This window comes from Salvelinus sp. IW2-2015, unplaced genomic scaffold (assembly GCF_002910315.2).
Source record: "Salvelinus sp. IW2-2015 unplaced genomic scaffold, ASM291031v2 Un_scaffold6678, whole genome shotgun sequence".
In the NCBI taxonomy this organism is placed as follows: Eukaryota; Metazoa; Chordata; class Actinopteri; order Salmoniformes; family Salmonidae; genus Salvelinus; species Salvelinus sp. IW2-2015.
In genome coordinates, this window is record NW_019947940.1 from 5712 (window position 1) to 15308 (window position 9597).

A 9597-nucleotide genomic window follows, 5' to 3' on the forward strand; every position below is an offset into this window, starting at 1 on the left:
GCCACTGAATCATAGATAATGCATTTTCATTGACTCAGTGGCTTTTATATATGATCAGCTTTACTATTAGTAGAGCTGACCTTGCAAGTAGATAAATCCTTCGTTGTTTTGAAAGCCATCTCTCACTGGTCTGTCTATCASTAACGACACCTCATCAGCCTCTGTTTATGCGCACAGTTTATTGAAAATCATCTCTGAATACTATTTTTTTCTGTTTCCCAGGGCTGTCAAGTATGATACCCATTAGGGGAACTTCTATCACAAAATAAAGTTATGGATTATTTAACTGTATAAATATGTTAGTATTGTCTTAACTTGTCATGCTCAAAACTACTTAACATGTTTTTTCTTCTCTTTGTTTCACTTCTGTAATAACTACTCAACTCCATTAGAATGGAGAACATGTCCGTTCTAAAGGGCTATGTGACAACATATTACCATATTATTAGAGTATTGGCTCATTCACAGGTCTGAACTCTCCATACAGTACGTCCCCATGGCAACATAGCACCTCAGGTGTGTTACTCAGGTCTCAGTAATTACTCTCTTGTTGATGCTCACATTCAGACATCGAATGCCACTGTCATGTGATCATTCTATAGGGGGAACAGCTGTAGGCTACACCCACGCTGTAATGTCAACACAGAGCCAGCCATGACAACTGCAGTAGGAAGAGAAAAGCCTTTGGAGCAAGAAGCATCTTGGTACGTTTGCATTGATCAAACCCTGCTGACTGGCTACAGTAAAGTGTGTCCGAGTTTTTCTTCCTGTATTGAATGTGTTAAGCAGGTTTGCGGTCAATTTTAATTAATTAGATTCAGGAAGTAAACTGAAATTATAATTCCACATTGAATAGATGTTCAGGGCAATTGGAATTTACATTTCAGTTTTCTTCCTGAATTAACTGGTGTTCAGCTCAAAATACCACTGCCATCAAGCTAGCTATGTACTTCTGTTAACTGAAATGTTTCCAACTCATTCTGAGTAGGAATAGATCCTCTCAGATATGACATTTTGTGGAGGTGTTGTTCCTGCATGTTATGGTCTTGACATGGAATCCAATACCCTGCCCAGCTATATTATTGTCTCAATACACGTTTCAATGTTTTTCTAGAACTTATCCATTACTATAGAAAATGATAGAYACTTCAAATAACTCAGGATGATGAGCCTTTGGTGTCTCGATTGTCAATGGTTTTTGTTTTTGCAATGTTTTATTGTTTACATGAAAAGACAGTTAACTATCATGTAGTAACTTGCCTGTTTCAGTTGATCACTGGCCCAACCCTACCTGGGACAGTAAACGTGTAATCCAATATACCCTATTAGACTTACTTATAACTAAGGAGGCAGGTTACGATTGCTGCTATTGTATTTTCATATTGAGGTTTCTTACTCCTCCAACCTCAGTCATCCGGGCAAAACACCTTTACATCAGCGAAGCACAATCAAGAAGAAAGGAGTGAGAAGAAGAATCTGGGTCAAAAGCCATGGGTGTGGTGCAGATCAGAGTGGAGTACTGGTAGGTTTKTATTCATTTATATCTGGGAGGATGCGTTTGTTTAACAAAGAGGCCGGAAACTGGAAGTCATGGAACATTTCCATTATGCAAACTATGGAAATATGGCAACTGCCATACCTTTTAACACTCAGGTTGAGTCTGTATGTTGTATGTTTTTATGCCGTTTTAATTATTCATCACAGTTTTGGTTTTCTATCACTGTTTCAGTGGCCAATGAGGGTACGAACCCCGCTACAAGAAACTTCAGCAGGCTGTCGCTGTGGAGTTTCCTGAGGCGGAGGTGTCAGGCTTTGTAGGACGAAAAGGTCAGCTGGATAACCAATCAATCACATTTATTTTATAAAGCCATTTTTACATCAGCTGTTGTCACAAAGTGCTATACAGAAACACAGCCTAAATCCCCAAAGAGCAAGCAATGCAGATGTAGAAGCACAGTGGCTACAGTGAAATGTATTGTTGTAATATATGTTGTAATATTTACCTATTCTTTTTGGTAAAATACCAGTTTTCATACCTGTTTTGTGTATGTGTCCATCAAGGTTAAACCTACATTTGTTTTGAAGAGAAGTGTGATGCTGTTGTTTCTGCAGGCAGCTTTGAGTTGGAGATCAACGGGGAGCTGGTCTTCTCCAAGCTGGAAACAGGTGGCTTCCCCATGGAAAAGGATGTGAGTAAAGGAAGCTTTCTCCTCTGAAGTTGCAGAACTGTCAACTTCAGACAGTTTGTTTACATCACTGAAATTGACACAAATGTTTTGAAATTGACACAAATGGTCTCAACAATGTGTATGCCCCTTCAGGTCAGGGACGCTCTCCAGAACACCTATGATGGCAAGCAAGTGGAAAAGTGGACCAGAAATCGCTCACCTTGTGTCATCCTGTAGATCTCAGTTCCCTCCATCCTCCAACAGTTATCACTCAGACCAATGCTGCTGTCTGTCACCACTCACACAGCAGAGACTCCTTTCTGTTCCTTCTCTCTCTCTGCTCCCATTGKYGTGTTCCAGGACATTATATGATTACTGTAGCCCAAAGCTGAAAGGTTTATAGTATGATGACCCCAGTCCTGGCAGCTCCTATGTTATGGGATCAGAGAAAGGGAGGACATGTGAAGTCTGGTTGGGTGGAACTTCCTTATTCCAGATCTTCCATGCCTATCTGTTTACAGCACCATCATCAGCCAGATAAACGATACATTTGAGCTGCTGAAGCCTGTCTCGCGTTGTGTTACTGTGTATTGATCTCCCATATTGCAACTGATGCTTTGCAATTAGCTTTAAGTAGAACTGGTCAGTTGAGTAGATMAATTGCTKGTTATGGTAATGAAGGCCACCACCCACTGGTCTGTCTGCTACACTAACGAGACATCAGCCCATGTTCATCACACGCCATTTGAATTATCATCGCTGAATACTGTTATTGATMGCTGATGACAATGTTTGWTACCCACTGYGAGGACTTCAATCTCAAAATAAAATGACATTGTTTGTTTTCTTCCTAATTGTTGTCATGTTCAGAACCCAGGCTTTACTGYCAACACAGGAGGAAGGAGGAGACCGCAACCCATACAGACACTTGTTTTCACTGAGGCACATTTGTACACTAGAGGGTGACACAGGCAAAATCCTTTGCCTACAGTTTTCTATTACTTGCCATACTCAACTCAGRGTTAAAAAGTCCTATTCTGTYAAGTGATATTTGRTGAATTAGTTTTCACATGTATCTGACTTCTACAGTATMTTCTGCGTTGTGTYCTGTCTGTTGAATTCCTTTTGCTTGGTTGATGGTTTTSCACTTTGGCCCTTTATGAGTTTCTGCTCCTTGGGTGGTAAGTGGCTGACACTGGCTAGGTGGGTCCAGGGTACAGGCTCTGGTAAGGAGTGATAATTCATGCAAGCCTGCTTGCTCTATGCCTGATAGAGCCTATCGTCTCAGTCTATGAGCTCCATAGTACTGTCACCGTCTCTGCCGCCCATTTTGTGCCACACAATTCCCCCATCAGAACTTTATGAATTGAAGCATTCAAAATTAGCATTGTATAATTCATARATGATTGGGTTGCCATGATAATTTTTGCAAGAGACCCCTCCATACCAGTCAACAGTAATTTCTCAACTCTGTGAAGTATGAATTTTTATGGTGTTATTGGTTGTCATATGATTTGTTAGAGGAGATTCCCTCCTGCATCGGTTTCGATCAATTATGAAGCTGGCAAGTGACTGTATGTCACAAGAAGGATGCAACCAACAGCCTCTTTAGTTTGTCAATATTGTAGCTAATGGCCGGGAATACATTGTTCCTTGTGGGGATTGAACCAAGGACACCATGACTCCCAAGACAAACAATCCCAAGAGAATTATGTCCTCATCTATGTTCTGCATATTACATACGATAATGCTAAAGAGGTACAGTACAGAGGCAGATGGACCTCCACTATTAATGATAACTGCCCTGTGCCACAGCAAAATCGCTATTTTCTCTATCCCTGTCCGTCTCTCTCTCTCTCTCTCTCTCTCTCTCTCTCAGGCTTCTCCCCTTTTGATTTGTCCTATTATTTATTGTTTGCTCAGTAATTCAATACCTTTGATACTCCCTCAACAAGACACACTATTATCATTCCCAGAATGCTTCAGTTCCTGCTTATAACATTTAATTTACATATACATAACATAAAAGGCTGATCAGATCACATGTTCACAATGAGTACATTACAATACCATTTAGCTCTGAGACAGGTGCCATAAATTGAATGGGAAATAGCATAGGCGCTATAGTAAATGGTAAAAATAGTGAATGCAAAAGCCCAAGTGCAGTGAACATCTAGAGCCCTGAAATTCAACTRGAAGCCTTGAAGACAGTTCCACTCCATTTTTTCATTGTTCCCCTCTAATAAGGGACCGATTTAGACCTGGGACACCAGGTGGGTGCAATTAATTATCAGGTAGAACKGAAAACCATCAGGCTCCGGACCTCATAGGGTAAGAGATGAGTACCCCTGCTCTAAAGTAAACACATGGGTGTGGTCCACTGCTTATCTAGTAACCCCTCTGTCATGAGCATGGATGAACACACTGTCATATTTCTCATTTCCAATTCATGCTTTTCACAGATTGATTCAGRATTAATTGACTACTGGCAAGAATGGTGGTGGAGCATCAATAACATTTGCGTTTAAAGTAACAACAGTTGTTGAGTGGTYACAGGGGATGTTATTGATTTCCTCAAAGTTACCTTGCCAAAAAAAAGAAAGATCCAACAAGCATTGAGCCAGTTAATAAAAATGTATTTCATACCGGGCTTTACGGTTTTTCAATTACAAGGGCCAGCATTTACAGTAGTATAAACATTTTGTTATTTCCCTTACAGGAGGTGCACAAAATAGAGAAAGTTCCTCACGCAAAGCTGGAGAGATCGTTCATACAGATATTCAGATACAAATACAGATACAGTATGTTGCGTGTTTTGTAGCATCAGAGCAAATGGAAATAGAGTTAAATATTTCAATCTCTGTTCATCTGATTAAAAGTCCGGATGGATGACCCTCTCCTGTCTGATAGAGGTATGTTACAGGTCACCCACAGACCCCCACCATCAGGCTCTCTGTATTTGGATACACAAGATATATTTACTTGTTTCATCGTATGTTGCTGTCATGAGTTTCTAGTGTTTGAAAACCAAGACCCAATCAAGGTCCTAAATGGATCAAGGTTGATCAGATGGTCTGAACATTAAGCCACAGGGTGATGGGGGAGTTACAGTAGGTCATACAGTATGGCATGTGTCAGTGGGGGCCTGGGTAACACTTTATTTGGATAGTCCATTTGTAGATGCTATACGGACTATCTACAGACTATCAGTAACATTTCAACTAACTATCTACTAACCCTAGCTCTAACCTTAACCATTATCCTAACCCTAAACTTAACTCTAACCCTAACCTTACTCTAACCCTTATTCTTAACCTAACCCTAACCGTAATCTTAGCAAGGAGTTGCTTATTAACAGATTGTTGATAGTATGACCATCTGTAGACCATCTACTGATGGAAAATCCGGACTATCCAAATAAAGTGTGACCGAGGCCTGSTRATAYGTTTGGCAGRTCTTAATGGAAAAYGTTYWWTTTAATAATAAAARCCACTCAAGGTCATCATGAYGGGGAATCCCTCCTTTCATAGAAGGGAATCCCTAGTACGTAAACAAGAGGACGTCAGAAGTCAAGATGCTCACGTCCTGATAGAGTGCCCCCCTTGCATACCCCCTTTCCCCTCCATGCAGGGTGAAGCTGGTCCTGTTGGTCCATACAGGTTTGGTCTCTCTGGCACCCTGTGRCCTGACTTGGCAGCATTCCAAACAGAGAGGGCGGAGGGGAGAGAGGAGGGTTGGGATATCCCTGGCCCAAGGTGGGCCACATCGATAGGGCTGTTTGTCTGTCACACAGGCCTTATCTCTCTATCCCCTTTGGTGCTGAACGTAGTACAGCGTTTCTTGCCCCGGCGTACTTTCAAATGGGTGTTCCCTCCATTTCTCTCTTTCTCTCTCTCTGCCTCTCCATCAGCCCCAGGTCACTCTATCATTGGGTACGTTTACGTTAGCATCGTGGCGATCAACCTATTTCTACTGCCACAGACTAGGCTGGATCACCTTMGTGCAGGTAAGGGTGTGGCRTCCCAGGRCGGGGGTCCTTTACTGGGGGTCTGTCATTGAGGGGGCTTGGGGGTCAGTGGTATTGAGTGGAGTACAGGTGAGAAAAGGTGGGGATTTGAATGAAACATGCGACAGARAACTTTATCTAACTTTCCATGTATCTGAGGTTTATACTAAAATTMTATCATATATGCCTATCAGTGAGAATACATTTTTGGAATGACATAGCTGCAAGTTGGAGTTTGTCTTTCTACAAKCCAAGTCTCTCAATTAGTCTGTTGCTAACTAACCGTACAATGACCCAGGTGCTTTTTTTCTTGTTTGTAATTGGTACAAAAATGACTGTAAAATCTAACCAGCATTATGTGTGAGTTGTATAGTACAATTTAAGGTCTGTAGTGTTTGMTTGTGGACCGTGATGTTTCAAATAACAGCTAACATCACACTTCTCTTCATCAGTTTAATTAGTGATGGTATATGTGAAGAAAGTTGACTTTTTAAAGTTTTCCCGCTCACCTTAATTTAGTGGTCYACGGAGGTTTAAAAAACTCAGGGTCACAAGGTTTGAGAGACTTTGGCGGTAGTGAACAGTGTCTTATCTGRCCATCAGCCTCTGTTGTTCCAATGTTAWACACAMTTGCATAGTATTTCTAATCAACATTGTTTTATGTGTATTTGGAGCACTACATYTTCATTGTGTAACCAGATATATGAAGACACAATTTTAAGTTAATACACATTAAAATATTCTACTTCTCACTTTACACTTAAAGATTTGTATTGCCTGTCATTGTACTACCAGCCTTTTTTTCTTTACTGTTTTTGGAGTAGAGTAGAACAGTTAAATTACAAGTTACTGTACCAAATAGTTGTTACAGTATGAATTGTAATATTGTAAGTTACTGTAATAGATGACTAGAGCACTAGGGTGTCTGTCTGGCCTGAGGAGGGCGTAAACCAGAGATAAGACTCTGTGAGTCTCCTACTCAAACCACTGCAAGGGCCACACTGTCTCAACGGCTGACTCATGGTTAGGAGCCCGGCTCATAGGGGCTGTGACATGAGCTGGTGGTATCTTGATTAAATGGGCCTCAAAATGTGTCATAAGTCTGTTTATAAGGCTTACTTGTGTAGAGGTTCATATGCCCTGTTGGTTGGGCTTGTGACACATTGTGACCAATTTGGGTTCACTGTGTGTATGAGTAGRCCATGAAAACATGACAAAAACAGTCCATTTAGAGTTGACACCAGATTACCCCAGATAAAGTTTACCCCAGATTAGCCCAGTTAGAGTTTACCCCAGAGTAACCCAGTCAGAGTTTACCACAGATTACCCCAGTCAGAGTTTACCCCAGATTACCCCAATTAGAGTTTACCCCAGATTACCCCAATTAGAGTTTACCCCAGAATACCCCAGTCAGAGTTTACCCCAGATTAACCCAGTCNGATTACCCCAATTAGAGTTTACCCCAGAATACCCCAGTCAGAGTTTACCCCAGATTAACCCAGTCAGAGTTTATCCCAGATTACCCCAATTAGAGGTTACTCCAGATTACCCCAGTCAGAGTTTACCCCAGATTAACCCAGTCAGAGTTTACCCCAGATTACCCCAATTAGAGTTTACCCCATATTACCCCAATTAGAGTTTACCCCAGATTACCCCAGTCAGAGTTTACCCCAGATTACCCCAGTTATAGAACTGATGCAGGGGCAGTTGAGTCTCAGGTATTCCCAGAATTATTCTTCAGGCCCAGGGCCATAAGCCCCTCCCCCTCCCCCAAAATGGTCAAGATAGAGCTGAGAGGTCTAGACTAGAGCACGGTCTTATTCGATGTCACTGTTGAACCATTGATTGTGACATTAGAGGGAATCCCCTAATATCCCCCCTCTATATGAGAGCGGGCTGGCATTCCTTAGCTCTTCGGAGACAAAGTCATTGGTATGTTTATATTTATAAGGCCATACTGAGACAGCTCCCTTTTCACCTGTGTACCTACATTGTCCAGAAGAACAATGACAACTATCGCCTGCGCTCACATGTGCATTGTTGACTGTGCCTTAGGCCCGTACAGAGCTAGAGGAAAAAGGTTCATTGCTTTTTAATTTTTAATTTTATTTAACTAGGCAAGTCAGTTAAGAACAAATTCTTATTTACAATGACGGCCTACCAAAAGGCAAAAGGCCTCCTGCGGGGACGGGGGCCTGGGATAAAATAAAAAAATACAATAGAAATATAGGACAAAACACACATCACAACAAGAGAGACACAACCCTACATAAAGAGAGACCTAAGACAACAACATAACAAGGCAGCAAAACATGACAACACAGCATGGTAGCAACATAACATGACAACAACATGGTAGCAACACAACATGGTAGCAGTACAAAAACATGGTAGAAACATTATTGGGCAAAGTCAACAGCACAAAGGTCAAGAAGGTAGAGACAACAATACATCACACAAAGCAGCCACAACTGCCTGTAAGAGTGTTCATGATTGAGTCTTTGAATGAAGAGATTGAGATAACGGTCCAGTTTGAGTGTTTCAGCTCGTTCCAGTCGCTAGCTGCAGCGAACTGAGAAGAGGAGCGACCCAGGGATGTGTGTGCTTTGGGGATCTTTAACAGAATGTGGACTGGCAGAATGGGTGTTGTATGTGGAGAATGAGGGCTGCAGTAGATATCTCAGATAGGGGGGAGTGAGGCCTAAGAGGGTTTTATAAATAAGCATCAACCAGTGGGTCTTGCAACGGGTATACAGAGATGACCAGTTTACAGAGGAGTAGGGTAGCGGGATCATACCTTCAGATCACGCTAGCTCATGCCCATGGGACCATCTCGTCTGGCGTCCTTCTCGCACATCACCAGATCGAGGAGGCTAACAGAGAGCGGAATCTCTGGTTCTCGTGAGGCTATTAGTCACATGTCAAGGTGATCACGCCACTAGTTTAAATGTATTTGCATAACACAGGCTGACATGATGGTTTTAGAACGTCTGAGCGTTCTCACTGATCATGAGTCTCTTGTGTGTGTGACCTTGTCTCATTCTTAATCTTGTTTGTTTATTTTTAGCATTGTGTGATTCAAATAGTGGATTGCGCATCTTGACTATGAGTATGTCAATCTAGCTTTAATCTCTACAGTTAAATTATCCTACTATAGTCTTGCATAATTGTTCTATATTGATATAATTGGATCTCTCCTTTTAGTTCGACTTCTTCGCTGAGCCACTAAATCTCCAGATCGCTCTGTTCATGAACAGTCTGGATGTAGACCTTCGCATGTGATATATTTCTCGAGCGCTAGGATACAAGAAATCCTTAATTCTGGTGATGCTGTTGGTCTGTGACGGAGGCAAGAGAGGGCACGCAGCGTTGCCGTAGCGAGATTGCTGGGCATAGAGTCGATATTAGTTCTCACTGCAGCTA

At 41.8% G+C, this 9597-nt stretch overlaps 1 pseudogene; it reads left to right on the forward strand.

Annotated features, from left to right (window-relative positions):
* The first annotated feature begins 613 nt into the window (after positions 1-613).
* LOC112079003 (migration and invasion enhancer 1-like) lies at positions 614-2693 on the forward strand (annotated as a pseudogene).
* The last annotated feature ends 6904 nt before the right edge of the window (positions 2694-9597 follow it).